General features: G+C 34.0%; 1 long non-coding RNA gene and 1 pseudogene across 2 annotated transcripts; both read left to right on the top strand.

Moving 5' to 3' along the window:
- Window positions 1–3,414: 3,414 nt before the first annotated feature.
- Window positions 3,415–18,811, top strand: LOC143234592 (putative transporter YutK; annotated as a pseudogene). The gene is made up of 12 exons (XR_013018727.1): window positions 3,415–3,571; window positions 4,195–4,363; window positions 6,079–6,482; window positions 7,864–8,005; window positions 9,187–9,408; window positions 10,595–10,767; window positions 12,234–12,359; window positions 12,868–12,995; window positions 13,933–14,101; window positions 16,701–16,850; window positions 17,385–17,565; window positions 18,519–18,811. The product of XR_013018727.1 is annotated as a putative transporter YutK (transcript).
- On the top strand, window positions 8,014–8,917 carry LOC143234593 (uncharacterized). The gene is made up of 2 exons (XR_013018728.1): window positions 8,014–8,226; window positions 8,273–8,917. It is a non-coding gene; the product is annotated as an uncharacterized LOC143234593 (long non-coding RNA).
- Window positions 18,812–18,835: the final 24 nt, after the last annotated feature.

Raw genomic sequence — 18,835 nt, 5'->3', positions numbered from 1 at the left:
GTGTAAAATAATTATATTCCCTGAAGTCCAAACAAATTAACTAATTAGATTTAGATATGACACCAAAACCTAAATACAATTTGTAAATTTCAGTACTTGGTTCAAACTGACACTTTGCAAAGAGGAATACCATTCTGTTTATGGTGGCAAAAATATCCAAAGTTGGTTGGCAGCCGAAGAGTTAACATGCTTATGAAGAAACATTTGTATATTTTAACATGATAACATGCCTCCTGAAACTAGTGGTTCATTCTTAAATTTAAATATTTCTTTGTTTCATATTTATCATCTTCAGAATTGTGACCAACTCTACATATTCGCCCTACTAGTTCTAGACCAATACACACAACACTAGGACATGTATATACTGGTCATCCTAAAGTTGTGTTCAAGACCAATACATACGATGCTGGGACATATATACTAATCGTGTTAAAGCTGTCGTAGGCCAATAGATCCAATATTAGCAACCATATCCTCAATATTCTAGAATGTTCTTTGCACAATTTGAATTGAGTAGCATCTTATTGTGACACCATAACGTGCTGATGACTTCTTCCACAGTTTGAGAATTTCAGGTTTTGCTGCTCCACCAAGCTATGTCCAGTTTATAAGTATAACGTAGTTAAGTCGTTAACAAGAAGACAAAGTACCAGGCACTTCTCGATTTCAGAAACTTCATTTAAAATATTAAATCTGTTCTTTTTTGTTATCACGTAAACAAAATATTTATCAGTCTCTGTAAGTATCAGTAAACATCTGCATGCGTTTTTGTTTAAATATGGTGTAACTGTGTTTTCCGTTTTCCATGTATACGATTCTTCCTTTCATGTTCATAGTTACCATAAAATTCTCATGTGACGTTATAACAGACAACACTCCCACAGGATACTTAATATGACGTGAGAAGACTGTTTCTTCGAAATGTTTACTGCGTATTTTCCAGCTTCGGACACCTTCACCCTTGTACTTTCTACTCGAGATAATGGTTCTCGGGCGGTATTTTCCAAAACATAACAACGTTCAATTATAGACATCTACCATCATGAAGTTGGTTCTTTTCTTCAGTCACTTCAGTTTAGATAAAAAAAAGTGCGGTTCCTTAAAAAAAAACGGCCTAACAAGACAAGATGGTTAAATCGCTTGATTCGCACTCTGAGGGTCGGAGGCTCAAGTCCTCGTCACACCAAACATACCCTCTTATTCGTGGGTCTATTATAACGTCCGGTAAATTCCACTATTCGTTGATAAAAGAGTAGCCCAAGAGTTGGTGGTAGGTGCTGTTGACCAACCGTCTTCTCTCTTGTCTGATCATTGTTAAATTAGGGACGGTTAGTGGATAGTCCTCGAACAGCTTTGTGCGAAATTCAAACTAAACCGAAGACAAAAAAAACAACTTTTATCTCTTTTTGACACCTAGGGTAAAAACGTAAAACATAAAACAAATGTAACCGAGTATCCAGGTAAGATAAGTTCGAAGTACCCATTGTTGGCTAGGGTTATGGATGGCATATTAAGTCACATATGTGAGACTTCACATTTAAGGCGAGTTTTGGTCTCATTCAACTGATTATCGCAGTTTCGTGGAAAATAGTTTATTCCAGTTAAGTAAGTAGACACTCGACTTCCTCTATTATATTGAAGTATGTAATATCGGAAATCAGTTGACTTAAGGTGTTTAGGTATGTTACAAGTCGTTACCCGACATTATGTTAAAGTAAATAAAAACAAAATCCCGTCGTGCTGTTAGAAAAGTACAAGGGTATAAAACGATGAAAACTCTTATAACTCGAGCATGGCCAAGCGTGTCAATCCCACTATTCGTTGGTAAAAGAGCAGCCAAAGAGTTGGCGGTGAGTGGTGATGACTAGCTGCCTTCCCTCTAGTCTTACACTGGTAAATTATGGACGGCTAGCGCAGATAGCCATCGAGTAGCTTTGCGCGAAATTCAAAAAACAAAAAAATTTGGTGTGTTAGGAGTATGAAAATTTATATTTGTGTCTTGACCGCTGTACATATTTCATATTTGTGTCAACATTTATCGTCACTGCTGTAAATATGACCACAAAGGACTTCAAAATATATATTTTTGAATTGTTTTACATTTGATTTCACAAAATCCTTAAAAAAGCCTAAATCAATAGAAAAAGAAAAAATGTGTTTAGGCGTATTGGACCAAGGTTTAAATAACCTTACACATTTTAGGTCAATTCGTTGAGAAATGAAGGAACAGTGGTCGATTTAAAAGATTTCTAAGAAGAGGAAACAACAGAAAAGCATTATCTTTATGACTCTCTGTGGAGACATAGTAAAATATATGAAAGACGGCCACAATTATAGGAAATGCCAGATATAAAATAAAAAACTAAAAGAAGAAATTATTTTATTCGTGTTATTATTATTTTTTTTCAGCTTTTGATCTTCGTCTCTGCTAGATTATAACAATCGGTGTTTGATGCATCCGGAATAAATAAAAACTAAACTTACCAAAAATCAAATAGTTACAGCGCAAACATATCCAATTTCCGATGCACACAAAGAAATCGAACACAAAATACACAAGACAAGTTCATATCTGTATCAATAATTTTGTACAGAATTTCACAATTTAAGCAAACTATTATATTCTTAAATTTAATTATGTTGTTCAGAATAAACCCAGAATAATGTTAACACTTTTAATCAGTTATTGAAAACAAAAGCTGTAAATTATGAGGACGAAGAGCTATTTTGAGTAAAATATATAATATGTTAAACTAAAAAGCTAAACCTTATTTGGGCAAGAATTTATAATTTTTATTTAGTAGAAGCGGTTGATGTGGGTATTAAAAACTTTTATAAAATAAGTTTTAAATATTCATAGCCGGTATCTCTATTACATAAAAAACAATATTTCTCACTGAAATAAGGCTTAGCTTTTTAACTTAATTCAATACGATTTCTTGAAAAATGAAGACACTAAAGTTAGATTAATATTAATCAGGCCTAACGCTGTTGTTCCATTTTTCATCTTCAAAGACGTTAATATCTTAACAGTACAGTTAAAATGACTCAGTAACGCAAACCCTGTCGAATATGAAAAGGTTTTGACCTTTTTCTGGAGCATAGACAGTCTTACTACTGGCCAAACTGGACAATTGTTTGGGACCCTCAATGCTATGCCTTTTAATCATTATGGGGTCATATTTACTGAATTCTGATCACTGCTTTAGAATGACTAAATTCTCTCCTGTTCAGGAGAATGGATAGCTCTGGATGGTGGATCCTTTCAAAGCTATTTGATTTTTCTTTTCTTGTTTTTTAATGAAGATCCTTTGTAGATATTATTGCATCACGATCAGGTTAAAGGTACAGAGAAACTATTATCTTATGTTTTCTAATCTAAATATTTCCGGCCGGATTTACTTGACGTTACACACCATATAGTTCTTCAAAGTCCTGAGTCAGTGCTGACGAACACTTTACGTAACGTATAACGACATCACCTAATAAAAACATCCAACCTGTGAGAGTTTGATCATGTCTATGAATTATACCGTCAAGCAAACATTATAGTTGAGATGGTTGAAAGGTACGTAACTCAGCAGTTTCTTTCTATTAAATTAAAATTCCTCTATGCTGCGAAAACGTTAAAAATATAATACATTATTTCGAATAAAACTAGAATATTATCTTAAATAGGTTATTCTCGTCTTAGTTCTGAATAAATTAAATTAAATTGCAATTGCGTACACTCAAATATAATACCAACATTACAGTAACTTCCTATATAATGTGATGTTCATATCAACATTTGACTACACAACTGTTTAGTAGCTCAACTAAAGTTAGTGCCATGTTAAATATAAGTCCTCTATTTTACTTCCAAAGTGATAACTTCTCTTTTAGCTCAATAAACTCATGACTTTTGTTACTTCTTTTGAGAGTGATACCCATTTCTCGAAATCAAATGATTTTTCGTAGCAAGTTTAAACTTATTTGAATACATAAATTTATCAAGACATAAATATGAAAAGCTCATAATGTGGGTTATTAGTTTCTAGAAAAAAATTAATAGACGCATGTTTAGATGTATTGCATTATACTTTCTAAAAAGTTTGTTTAGTTCAATGAAGAATTTAAGCCTAACTATATGCATTGTTTTATTATCTGAACAAACGCATAAACAACTTGCAATTTTCCCCATACTTTCAGATCAGTGTCAACGCTTTCGAAGGACAAGTACGATAAAACGATTGACTTCACTTCAGTGCCCTCTACTGAAGATGCTGTTGTTATTGACTTTGGAAAATCGTCTGTTAAGAATGACAATCCCAAGGAAATTGAAACTTACATCAATAGCGCATTTGCACCTGATAAAAGTGTAAGCCGTTAGTAATAAGAATCATAAGAGCTTTATAAACGATGTTTCTGTTTTTGTCTCAGTTTGAGAAAACAACTTAGGTAAACAATTTGTATTTGTATATAAACAGACATCTGTTATATTAAAATTCCTAGTTGTTTGATTAGCCAAGTAAAGGAAGGGCGCCAAGACTATAATGAATGACGTCATTGTAATTATCACCACAACAAAGTTTCTCTGTAGTAATATTTACAATGTTTCGACAACCTATACAGAAAATTGCAGTACGTGTTCCGGTTAAGTGGAATATTTGGTATTTCCTAAGTTTACACATTACACAATAGTATTATCATGATGCTTAGTAGTGTGAACTCAGTACCAGAGATTTGTAAATTAAACCAGCCTTAACACTAAAGTTTTACCGTACCATTGAGTGTGTGCTTTGCGATTCTTTTATAACATTTACTTTAATGGATTGTTTGTTTTTTGGAATTTCGCACAAAGCTACTCGAGGGCTATCTGTGCTAGCCGTCCCCAATTTAGCAGTGTAAGACTAGAGGGAAGGCAGCTAGTCATCACCACCCACCGCCAACTCTTGGGCTACTCTTTTACCAACGAATAGTGAGATTGACCGTCACATTATAACGCCCCCACGGCTGGGAGGGCGAGCATGTTTGGCGTGACTCGGGCGCGAACCCGCGACCCTCAGATTACGCCTTAACGCGCTAGGCCATGCCGGGCCTTACTTTAATGGAAATTGCCACGAATAATGTTCGCTTATATTACACTCTCCAGTCAAAAATGTAGGCGTAGCTGAGCTTGTACACGTTTCTTTTATTTCTAGATGTTTATTTAGAAAATGAAGGATATGTTGGATATCCTAAAATTTATCGAATAAAAAAGTAGGTCAAACATGTATATTTAAAATTAACATTTACCTTACTCCATTTAACCTACTGTAATAGTCTTTAGAACGTAATGATAACGTCTTCGTTTGTTTTGTTTTTTCTTTCAGCGAAATCTACTTAGTGGTAAAAGTTAAACACTTACTTTTGTAATTCGCAATCTCATATTAACAAACCTGTAGGCCCAAACCTGTACACCTTCACACGTACAATCTCATCAGCAAGTCATCGTTTCCGTTTTTTCTCTGGTATCTCAATCTTCAAAGCTGTCAGCTTTCGGGTACATTTATCATGACAGTGGAAGTTTTATGATATTTGAACATTTGTAGAAATGATGTGACTGCACATTTACGTTTTTCTTTATACATATATATTAAAGTAAAGGTATATGCCATAAGTAGAAGAAGATGAATATGTTTTTGCGTTGTGCCTAAAGCTGTATTTTAAAATGAGTTAATTTGATTTTAATTGTTTGTTTTGCAGATGGAGCCACATTTATTCGGCTCTAGATAGTTTAATTTTAAAGATCTTGTACTAAATGGCCAAAAATTTGTTTGCTATTACATTATCGATATTACATATTCTACTGAATGCATCTAGGTGTGAAATAATTGAGCTTGGGTGAACTACAAAGGTATTTTTATCACTTTAAATTTTTGTTTTAAAACAGTAAAACAAATAAAATTTGATCAGGAGTACGTCAGGGTTAATATTGATATGCATCGTCCATTAATATTAACGTATATTAGTCTCAAAACACTATAGAAAATAGACATATCGAGTTTTATGTTATTCGATAAAATATCTTATATTTCATTTTTTCTTCATCAGGACACGAGCAGCATCCACTCACAAAAGTTTCCTGCCCAACAAAGTTTTAAAACACCTGACGTAGAAGAAACACAATCCCAACCTTTTCCAGATTTGTTATCATGTTTAACAAGCTGGGTGATATCATTTTATGCTAAGCACAGTTCGTGGGTCCAGACTTGTGGTATAGCTGTACTGTTTCTTCTATACAACATCTTCTTGGGATTTGCAATCTCCACAACATGGACACACACACACAGCTGGTGTGATGGGATCAGATTTCTGACTCTTCTTACTGTTATAGTCTACGCTACTCTTTTATACTACCACGTGTTTAAACGATGGGTTTTGAAACCCCTCAGAATAATTTTGTCTCCCGTTTCTGACCTTTTCGCAAGAGTTTTTAAATATCGATATACGTCCAGGTAAGTCTAGATATATCTTAATTTTATAAGCATGAATATCCATAATGAATACCAAAACATAAATAAAAAAACTATTTTTGTTGGGGTGGCATGTTTCGGTTGTCATTATAAAAGTATTAAAATATTTCATCATTAATATGTTTAGTATTATCTTTGATAATGTATTGATACTTACCAATACGTACCAATTTATATAAACCGTTTTCACTTTAAGGGTTTAATTGTCAGTTCAGACCAGGCGTGGCCTAGTGGCTATCGTGTCCAAACCCAAGATTTCATGGTTCGCGACCTGTTGCCGCAAAAAATACGTACTGTAAGAGTGACAGTGAAATCCTGCTATTTGATTACACAAGAGTAGTCCAAGAGTTGGCAAAGGGTACTCTTAGTTGTAGTTGCTTATCAACTGTAGTCAAACAGTTAATATTTCAAGACGACTCTACGTATATAGTTTTATAGTTTTTCGTAAACTTCTAACACAAACAAACTTGTTAGCTCTCCGTACAGGACTCTTTTTCTCACAATGATTTAACACAATTTGTTTTGTTTTTGATAGTGTAATATGGGGATCCATCTAACACAATTTGTGTTGTTTTTGACAGTGTAATATGGGGATCCATCTAACACAATTTGTTTTGTTTTTGACAGTGTAATATGGAGATCAATCTAACACAATTTGTTTTGTTTTTGACAGTGTAATATGTGGATCCATCTAACACAATTTGTTTTGTTTTTGACAGTGTAATATGTGGATCCATCTAACACAATTTGTTTTGTTTTTGACAGTGTAATATGTGGATCCATCTAACACAATTTGTTTTGTTTTTGACAGTGTAATATGGGGATCCATCTAACACAATTTGTTTTGTTTTTGACAGTGTAATATGGGGATCCATCTAACACAATTTGTTTTGTTTTTGACAGTGTAATATGTGGATCCATGTAACACAATTTGTTTTGTTTTTGACAGTGTAATATGGGGATCCATCTAACACAATTTGTTTTGTTTTTGACAGTGTAATATGGGGATCCATCTAACACAATTTGTTTTGTTTTTGACAGTGTAATATGGGGATCCATCTAACACAATTTGATTTGTTTTTGACAGTGTAATATGGGGATCCATCTAACACAATTTGTTTTGTTTTTGACAGTGTAATATGGGGATCCATGTAACACAATTTGTTTTGTTTTTGACAGTGTAATATGGGGATCCATCTAACACAATTTGTTTTGTTTTTGACAGTGTAATATGGGGATCCATGTAACACAATTTGTTTTGTTTTTGACAGTGTAATATGGGGATCCATGTAACACAATTTGTTTTATTTTTGACAGTGTAATATGGGGATCCATGTAACACAATTTGTTTTGTTTTTGACAGTGTAATATGGGGATCCATCTTGGTCGCTGTAATAGCCTTTCTAATCATTGACACCAAAGACAACAGGTCTCGTTTGGTGTCTGCTACTGGTTTGCTGGTTTTAATATTTTTGGGCTACTTGTTCTCCGCACATCGAACAAAGGTACAGTTTATTAGCTGTTTTTATAAGTTTATGTTTTAAACCTTTCTCTCATTATACAATAATAGTATAAAAATAACAAAATACAGCTTGTAATGTTTGAAACTATTATCTGATCTTGGTTCTGTACCTTTTAGTTTCAATTGGGTGATAACAATAATTGACCTGAGTGATGTAGGTCATAGCTTGAAGGGATTGATAAGTATTTGACCTTAGTGATGTAGGTCATAGCTTGAAGGGATTGATAAGTATTTGACCTTAGTGATGTAGGTCATAGCTTGAAGGGGTTGATAACAATATTTGACCTCAGTGATGTAGGTCATAATTTGAAATGGTTGATAACAGTATTTGACCTTAGTGATGCAGGTTATAATTTGAAATGGTTGATAACAGTATGTGACCTTAGTGATGCATGTTATAATTTGAAATGGTTGATAACAGTATTTGACCTTAGTGATGCATGTTATAATTTGAAATGGTTGATAACAGTATTTGACCTTAGTGATGCATGTTATAATTTGAAATGGTTGATAACAGTACTTGACCTCAGTGATGCATGTTATAATTTGAAATGGTTGATAACAGTATTTGACCTTAGTGATGCATGTTATAATTTGAAATGGTTGATAACAGTATTTGACCTCAGTGATGCATGTTATAATTTGAAATGGTTGATAACAGTATTTGACCTCAGTGATGCATGTTATAATTTGAAATGGTTGATAACAGTATTTGACCTCAGTGATGCAGGTTATAATTTGAAATGGTTGATAACAGTATTTGACCTCAGTGATGCATGTTATAATTTGAAATGGTTGATAACAGTATTTGACCTCAGTGATGCATGTTATAATTTGAAATGGTTGATAACAGTATTTGACCTTAGTGATGCATGTTATAATTTGAAATGGTTGACAGTATTGGTTCTTCAGAGACACTTTTGATATGCCCACCATGTCTTTATTTTTTATTGTTGGATTTTGAACATTATTACGTTAAACGTATAGTAGAGATCAAGATATGTGAACATTATTACGTAAAACGTATAGTAGAGATCAAGATATGTGAACATTATTACGTTAAACGTATAGTAGAGATCAAGATATGTGAACATTATTACGTTGTACGTATAGTAGAGATCAAGATATTTGAATATTATTACTAACAAGTGTTTCTTTCTTTAGATTGTGTGGCGCCATGTTTTCTGGGGTGTGTTTCTACAGTTTCTCTTCGGTCTTGTTATTCTGAGATGGCACGTGGGAAAAGAAGTGTTTAATTGCATTGGAGATAAGGTCAAGAGCTTTCTCGAATTTACAGATTACGGGTCAGAATTTGTTTTTGGTTACCTGGTCTCCGGTGACCTTAAGGATGTTACAAGCAAGCAAGCACCAGTGTTCGCGTTCAGTGTAAGTTTAATATTATAGCAACTCCTCAATCGATTTTTAATCTTTTTGTGTATTTTGAGCTCTTTATAACTGTACAAATGACAGATCCACCAATAAAACGTAATATCTCCGTGATAATAATTTCATTAAATGTTTAGATATACAATGTTACTTACCCTTTATAGTTTGTTTGTTTTGAATTTCGTGCAAAGCTACATGAGGGCTATCTGCGCTAGCCATCCTAAATTTAGCAGTGTAAGACTAGAGGGAAGGTAGCTAGTCATCACCACCCACCGCCAACTCTTGGACTACTCTTTTACTAACGAACAGTGGAATTGATCACAACATTACAACTCCCTCACGACTGAAAGGGCGAACATGTTTGGTGCGACGGGGATTCGAACCCGCGACCCTCCGATTACGAGTCGAACGCCTTAATCCACCTGGCCATGCCGGGCCACCCTTTTTAGAAGTGTAAAGATACTCCGAGACAGGATGCTTGAACCTAGGACCTTTAGCTAACAGGGTCATTCTCTACCACTGCGATATCCAAAAGTACACATTGATACCCTCACTAATAAGGTATTTTTCATTCTTTCGATGAGTATGACCTACTCTGTACGTTGTGTTTAGTCAGGAAAGTTGTGGTTTTATTAAATTCCATCAAGTCAGGTTGTAGAATCACGAATATACACTGTTTTTATTAATAATTTTGAAAATTAGTGACACATTTTTTGAGTTCAGTCAGGCACAAGCAATAAAACGTGTAGTTACTTACTGTGTGGCTCAAAATGTTTTATTGAGAAATTCCAGAAAATCAGGTAAACTTCAATATTTTGTCACTTGGTGACAGCACTGACATGGAAGATAAAACAACAGGTAGCCCAGACGTGAAATATGCTCTATTCAGCTACATATAAAAATGAAGAAAACAGAGAGATAACTTACGAGATTAAATATGACTTCACAAACCATTCGTTCCAAGTGTATAAACAGTTTTGCTATTCACATGGTTTGTTGTTAGAACAAAGTTCCAGACCAAACCAGTGCTATCACGTGACAAATATTTAAACATTAATTTATAAATAAAAATTATTTTAATTGATGTCGCAGATGAGCGGTATCTGTAATCAGGATTCTGTTGTTAATGACAACAAAACGATACCAGGTTACCAGTCCCTTATCCCTAACCCTTGTTTATTCCCAGGTTTTAAGCGTGATTCTGTTCTTCAGTTTCTGTATCTCCATTCTTTATTACTACGGCATCATGCAGTGGCTGGTGATCAAGATAGGCTGGTTCCTGCAGGTGACTGTGGGCACCACAGCATGCATGAACGCTGCGAGTCGATGAACGCAGCTGGAAACATATTCCTAGGAATGGTAGGCATTGATATTTTGTAGTCTTCATGTTCAGTAATCATGTTGATATTCTGTAGTCTTCATGTTCAGTAATCATGTTGATATTCTGTAGTCTTCATGTTCAGTAATCATGTTGATATTCTGTAGTCTTCATGTTCAGTAATCACGTTGATATTCTGTAGTCTTCATGTTCAGTAATCATGTTGATATTCTGTAGTCTTCATGTTCAGTAATCACATTGATATTCTGTAGTCTTCATGTTCAGTAATCATGTTGATATTCTGTAGTCTTCATGTTCAGTAATCATGTTGATATTCTGTAGTCTTCATGTTCAGTAATCATGTTGATATTCTGTAGTCTTCATGTTCAGTAATCATGTTGATATTCTGTAGTCTTCATGTTCAGTAATCATGTTGATATTCTGTAGTCTTCATGTTCAGTAATCATGTTGATATTCTGTAGTCTTCATGTTCAGTAATCATGTTGATATTTTGTAGTCTTCATGTTCAGTAATCATGTTGATATTCTGTAGTCTTCATGTTCAGTAATCATGTTGATATTCTGTAGTCTTCATGTTCAGTAATCATGTTGATATTCTGTAGTCTTCATGTTCAATAATCACATTGATATTCTGTAGTCTTCATGTTCAGTAATCATTCATTGATACGTTGATTTTGTAGTCTTCATGTTCAGTAATCATGTTGATATTTTGTAGTCTTCATGTTCAGTAATCACGTTGATATTCTGTAGTCTTCATGTTCAGTAATCACATTGATATTTTGTAGTCTTCATGTTCAGTAATCATGTTGATATTCTGTAGTCTTCATGTTCAGTAATCATGTTGATATTTTGTAGTCTTCATGTTCAGTAATCATGTTGATATTCTGTAGTCTTCATGTTCAGTAATCATGTTGATATTCTGTAGTCTTCATGTTCAGTAATCATGTTGATATTCTGTAGTCTTCATGTTCAATAATCACATTGATATTCTGTAGTCTTCATGTTCAGTAATCACATTGATATTTTGTAGTCTTCATGTTCAGTAATCATGTTGATATTTTGTAGTCTTCATGTTCAGTAATCACGTTGATATTCTGTAGTCTTCATGTTCAGTAATCACATTGATATTTTGTAGTCTTCATGTTCAGTAATCATGTTGATATTCTGTAGTCTTCATGTTCAGTAATCACGTTGTTATTCTGTAGTTTTCATGTTCAGTAATCACGCCAACCAAAGTTCATTTTAGCAGTCATGACAATCAAAGTTATACATTTTTAGTAGTCATGACAACCAAAGTTTTCCGTAGTTAGTAGTCATGATAACCAAAGTTTTCCGTAGTTAGTAGTCATGACAACCAAAGTTTTCCCTAGTTAGTAGTCATGACAACATAATAAACTGATTGTAACTTTTACTTAATGTACACAAACTTTCTCGCTCTTTATCATAAACGTAATCTTGACCTAAAAACACGTGTTTGTTGTTGGTAGACGGAAGCTCCTCTGATGATAAAGCCGTTTCTACCAATAATGACCAAGTCCGAACTCCACGCCGTACTAACCGGAGGCTTCGCTACTATCGCAGGAAGTGTCCTCGCTGCGTATATCAACTTTGGGGTAAGACACCTGAACTGTTAATATTTACCTGATTCAGTGTTTTAACAGACAGAGCTTACGTTTCTTTGTTACGTTTTTATTTGTAGCTTTTATTCTGAATTTCTGCAGAGTATTTTCTATAAATATCGCCAACACATAATGAAATAATTCATAATACGTCTTCGGTATGAAAGTACGTCAGTTTTATCTTGACTTTTGTCACGTGATAATGTGTTGCTTTACTTTGTTAGGTTGATATTTCGCGAAGAACGCTTAATAATTTCAATTAGAATTTTAACCAATTATGTAAGCTTCTGCTTTGCAGTTTTTCTTGTTTAGCTAATAGATATAGAAGATGGAATCTAGAAACTATGTCGATTGGCTTACGAGGCTTAATATTTTTAATGGAGTAGTATGGTTAGAAGATATATGTAAATAAATAAATAAAAACTTAGAGCGAGAAATCATTGATACCTAAATATCGTTGTTCTAGCTTATTAAACAATACAACTATTCAATCTCGCTATAGGTTAACCCTAGCCACCTGTTGTCAGCTTCTGTAATGTCAGCGCCAGCAGCTCTTGCCTTTTCCAAGCTGTTCTATCCAGAAACAGAGGAAAGCAAAACTCATGCCAAAGACATTAAAATTGACAAAGGGTAAGTAAACACAATGCGAGACGCAATCTTGCGTTTAAGTTCACGTTTGTTTTATCTTGGAGCGCCACCTACCTGTTATAAGAATTTTTCTCTCTCTCGTTTTTTTAATTCGTTTATAGAAAATTACTTTATATAATGTATCAGAAGTAAACGCTTTGTACTTGGTATTAGATGTAATAATTTCGAGTGTTCGTTCACAAGTTAATTGTCCGAATTACTTGTACTTTATTGTGAAATCCGAATTATGTTAAAAAAACAAGAACTTTTATAGAATTATTTTATAAGTTCTTGAAGTGTAGTTAACTCCTTTTTAAGTGTTGTTTTCAAATTTTTGATTTTAAAATATTGGAAAACTCAAGGAATATTAACTCTATGGTAAAAGATTCCAAATGTTTTTCCAGCTTTTGTAATTGTTGTTTTCTTGAAGTTAGTTTAATAATGGTAGATTATCTAGTGACATTTAATAATTGTCGTTTTTCTTGTGGTGGAGATTTTACTGTGACCCCTAACTGTAAAAAGTACTTCACAACTTCAAGAGAATATTGAGATTTTACTATGGCCCCTAAATGTAAAAAGTACTTTACAACTTCAAGAGAATATTGAGATTTTACTGTGGCCCCTAAATGTAAAAAGTACTTCACAACTTCAAGAGAATATTGAGATTTTACTATGGCCCCTAAATGTAAAAAGTACTTCACAACTCCAACAGAATATTGAGATTTTAAGATGGCCCCTAACTGTAAAAAGTACTTCACAACTTCAACAGAATATTGAGATTTTACTATGGCCCCTAAATGTAAAAATTACTTCACAACTTCAACAGAATATTGAGATTTTACTATGGCTCCTAACTGTAAAAAGTACTTCACAACATCAAGAGGATATTGAGATTTTGTGAATGAAACATTCAGCTTCACAAGGACGTTTCTTGTTTTAGGACCGAACGCAACGCCATAGAAGCTGCTACGAATGGAGCTAGTGCAGCGATAGCTTTAGTGGCTAACATAGCAGCAAATTTGATTGCGTTCTTAGCTTTCATTCGATTTGTTGACGCAATTTTCACGTGGATAGGACTTCTTGTTGGATGGGATTTTTTATCATTTGAGGTAGGAACTATTCCTCTTTATTGTGCGTTTGTGTTTTCTTATAGCAAAGCCACATGGGCTATCTGCTGAGCTCACCTAGGGGAATCGAACCCCTGATTTTAACGTTGTAAATCCGTCCTCTTTATTGACATGCTTGTAGTTATTGTTTTCAAAATATTATCTGTTTTTATTCGTTTTTAATGAGCTGTGTTCAGGTGTCTTCTTTTGTTCAGTAACAACTAACAATTGATAGATGCTTACATCAAATATCATTACTGTTTTTAATTAAATTTGATTAATTATAATTTAATTACTGTTTTTGACAAGATAAAAGAGAGTTTTGTGGCAGTAGAAACGTTAATCTGTAAACATAAATGTTGCAGAACAACCTTCGAGTGAAAACGAAAAAAATAAAACTCTGATGGTTAATTAAATATATCCAAGAAGTAACGCAAAACGCGTTTCTGCGTGCAGTAGATACGCGTTACATTACGTTTTATAGCGTGCAGAAACGCGTTTTAACACGTCAAGCTGATATTTTCAAGCCCACACACTCACAAACAAACAACTCAGATGGTGGCCGAAAATAATGTAAAAATATTTACATAGCGCATGAAGGTGTTATTGTTGTTTAAAGAGTGTTTTCATTTGAATTATCTCGATTTCCAGAAAAACCCAACTTAATCAGACCCATATACCCAGAATGTGGTTATATATATAAATCGTCAGATTTAGAAGTACTGATCATTTTGTCATTTAGACTAGGATTTCAAAATGTCCACAACTAATACAAAAGGTTAAAATTGATTTTGATAAAGCTTCCAAACTGAACGTCAGAGTTGACATATTTTGACGAGGGTCAGTGGTTATTTTAAGGACAAATGTGGCCAGAAACTTAGATATTTTATCACATACAACAACTAAACGTATTTCGTAACGTGAGTTATATTTTTATACAAAGTATTTCAGTAAACAATGAACTCCGTTGCCAATGGTAACTTTTGTTTTACAAGATGAAGTAAAGATTTGTTCTACCCACTTCTAGTTTCTTTGTGTTATATTTTCTGGATTTCTCATTGCCTTGACTTCTCCCTTGATAATGGACATTCTCTCGTGGTGAAATTCATCTGGACTGTGTTTGTTATTTTTCAAAAACGTAAACACGTTTCAAACTTTGCAGTCTAAAGTAACTATAGACAGAGAATCATTTTATTTAAGTTTCTGTAATGTTCTATGCTCGTTTTACGTGCTTTAAAACAGGTGGTAGAATAGAAAAAGGTGTCTTTGTTCGTATTTTGAATTTCTTGCAAAGCTTCACGATGGCTATCTGCGCTAGCCGTTCCTAATTTAGCAATGTAAGACTAGAGGGAAGGCATGACCATCCACTTACAATTCTTTTGCCAACGAATAGTAGGATTGATCGTCATATTAATACGCCCCAACGGCTGAATGGGCGAGCATTGGGATTCGAACCCGCGACCACCATATTTCGAGTTAAGCGTCCTAACCACCTGGCCATGCCGGGGCCAGACAGAAAAATGAGTCGACTAATGGTCACAAGATGGAAAATGCTGAGCAAGGCAAAGAGTATTGAGTAACTTAAAAAGTTACTGATATTTCATCTTTACAGAATGTTAGTAAAGAACTATAGTCCTAACATAGTCCAGATCTACCATAAAGAACTATGGTCTTAACATAGTCCAGATCTATCATAAAGAACTATGGTCCTAACATAAATCTATTATAAAGAACTATGGTCCTAACATAAATCTATCATAAAGAACTATGGTCCTAACATAGTCCAGATCTATCATAAAGAACTATGGTCCTAACATAGTCCAGATCTATCATAAAGAACTATGGTCCTAACATAAATCTATCATAAAGAACTATAGTCCTAACATAGTCCAGATCTATCATAAAGAACTATGGTCCTAACATAGTCCAGATCTATCATAAAGAACTATGGTCCTAACATAGTCCAGATCTATCATAAACTTGGGGAATGAGCGTTAAATAAAAGTGCTACAAAAATCTAATAAAAAAGTGAAACTTTAACTGAAATTAGTTCGTAAGACGATTTTATATGTCGAAAGGCAATGAAACATTGAAATCAATAGGCCTAACATCAGTGATAAACAAATCATTGTAGAACATCTGAAAATGTGTATTCTATAACTTAAAAATATTAGTTGATTTAACTATATAGGAACTCATACAAAAATATAGTTACGGTAATAAAAAAAATCCTATTATAAAATAATCGTTAGATTCGTGAGCTAAGCCTTACTGTTATCAAATTTTGTAATGTCTTTTCACCTAGCTTCGTGAGCTGAGCCTTACTGTTATCAAATTTTGTAATGTCTTTTCACCTAGTTTCTTGAGCTAAGCCTTACTGTTATCAAATTTTGTAATGTCTTTTCACCTAGCTTCGTGTGCTAAGCCTTACTGTATTCAAAATTTGTAATGTATTTTCACCTAGCTTCGTGATTTTAGCCTTATTGTTATCAAATTTTGTAATGTCTTTTCACCTAGCAGGTACTTTTAGTACTATATATCAGCGATGTTTATCCTTTTTACTGGTTATTTTATTTATCTATTTTCACGTATCATTCTACAGTGGCTGTTATCTAAAGCGTTCGTTCCCCTGGCTTTCTTAATGGGCGTGGAGTGGAACGAATGTGAACAGGTTGCTCGTCTTATTGGTTTAAAGACTGTGGTGAATGAATTCATCGCTTACAAGCAGTTAGGAGAAATGACAACGTTGTCGGTGAGATGGTTTTTCTAACGTTTCGGTTTAAAGTTCATAGCTGCACAACGGGCTATCTACACTATGTTTATTATAGGAATTGGACTATTAGAGGGCTTCAAATGTTACAAATGACAACGTTTTCGGTGAGATGGTTTTTCTAACGTTTCGGGTTAAAGTTCATAGCTGCACAACGGGCTATCTACACTATGTTTATTATAGGAATTGGACTATTAGAGGGCTTCAAATGTTACAAATTGTTAATGACAGACAGTGCTTATTATGTATATAGGATTAAACATTACAATAATTCTAGGGTTAAAGCTACGTGTCTACAGCGAAGGTCTATATGATTTTATTATGCAATCTGTGATGTTTCGCCAGGCGAGTAATAAATTATTGAATTGGTTTAACTTTGTTTGTAGAAACCAGAAAAAAATATTCATCCATCATAGATTTATCTGAGTTATTTTGTAGGTCGATATATATTACATAAGTATTTATTGTTACGGTAAATGTAATGTAATATTTGAATATTTATTATTATTATTACAGCCAAGGTCTCAGGCCATCGCTGTTTACGCTTTATGTGGTTTCTCTAACATTGGATCTATTGGGATCCAACTTGGAGCACTCGGAGCCATGGCTCCAGAAAGGAAATCAGATTTAGCAAGTTTAGCAGTTCGAGCAGTTATAGCGGGTTCGACAGCGTGCTTCATGACAGCCTGTGTGGCCGGTAGGTGGCATTATATTTTATAACAGTTTGTTACGGGTGATTACCGTATACGTGACATGGAAGGAGTAAACTCTTAATATATTGTCGTTTAAAAAATAGACGTACTGTTAAAAACAACAAATGCAATACTGTAAAGATAAATTGTGATATCAATATCTTTGGTTCTGTTTTTGGATTTCGCGCAAAGCTATAGGTCAAGGGGGTATCTGTGTTAGCCGTCCCTAATTTAGTAATGATAGACTGGAGGGAGGGCAACTCTTGACGCCAACTTTTCGACTGCTCTCTTACCAATAAATAATTAGATTGATCATCACATTGGAACGCCCCCACGGCTGAAAGGGCGAGCATTTTCAGTGATGGGGGTTAAAACCCGCGACCCACAAATCGCGAGTCGAGCGTTCTAACCACCAGGCCATGCTAGGCCTAAACTGCTATGGTGCTAGCAGTAAGTTTGAAGTTATAAGCAGTGCATTTGTTACCTGTCGAAAGTGATAATGTAATAATAGCTCCATTTAACCGTCTCTCAATATTTAGTTCTTTTCAAATTCTTGTTTGACAAAGATTATTTGCTACTCAAATAGTGTTATTGGCTAATAATAAATGCTGAACGTACTCGTGCAATGCACGTGGGGCCAGTGCTTTTGAATTCCGAATGAGAATAATAAGTAACTGAACCCCAACTTTAATTAATAATAATTAATTAATAATGTCCCATTTGCTATTATTTTAATGTTTTATCTTTTCAAAACTAAACCTAGCGCCAGAAGTAAACACAACAACAACCAGTTAAATCTTTATGAGAACATTGGGAAGAATTCAATGTCAAAACAACAGCGTCCTCTATAGGATAAGATTTAAGTTATATGAAAATAATAGTTAGAAAAATAAATACGAATAATATGTTAATTAGTTACAGGAACCAGTAATGACATAAAAAATCATTCGTGTTGCAGGAACATTGTTGGAGGAAGTTTCTTATTCGATTTAAGGAAGGACTGACGAGGACCCGATACAACTGACATGCGCAGAAAATATTGCCTCTTCTGAACTTCTGATTTGTTTACATACTTGTATATCTATTTATTTACGTTAAGATAACCCTACTTCGCAAGTGCTAATAATGCGTGGGTTGTTTTTAATATTAATTTGTGGACGAAACATGTCTTCATTTGTACATAGTTTGTGAAATTTATAAATATTTATAAACGTATTTATTAATGACGTCACAAATAAATATTGTAGAATACTTGTGTGTTTTATTTATTGCTGA

Source organism: Tachypleus tridentatus, chromosome 12, assembly GCF_004210375.1.
Source record: "Tachypleus tridentatus isolate NWPU-2018 chromosome 12, ASM421037v1, whole genome shotgun sequence".
Taxonomy (NCBI): Eukaryota; Metazoa; Arthropoda; class Merostomata; order Xiphosura; family Limulidae; genus Tachypleus; species Tachypleus tridentatus.
Note: the sequence above shows the minus strand (reverse complement) of the source record. Positions and strands in the feature narration are given on the sequence as shown.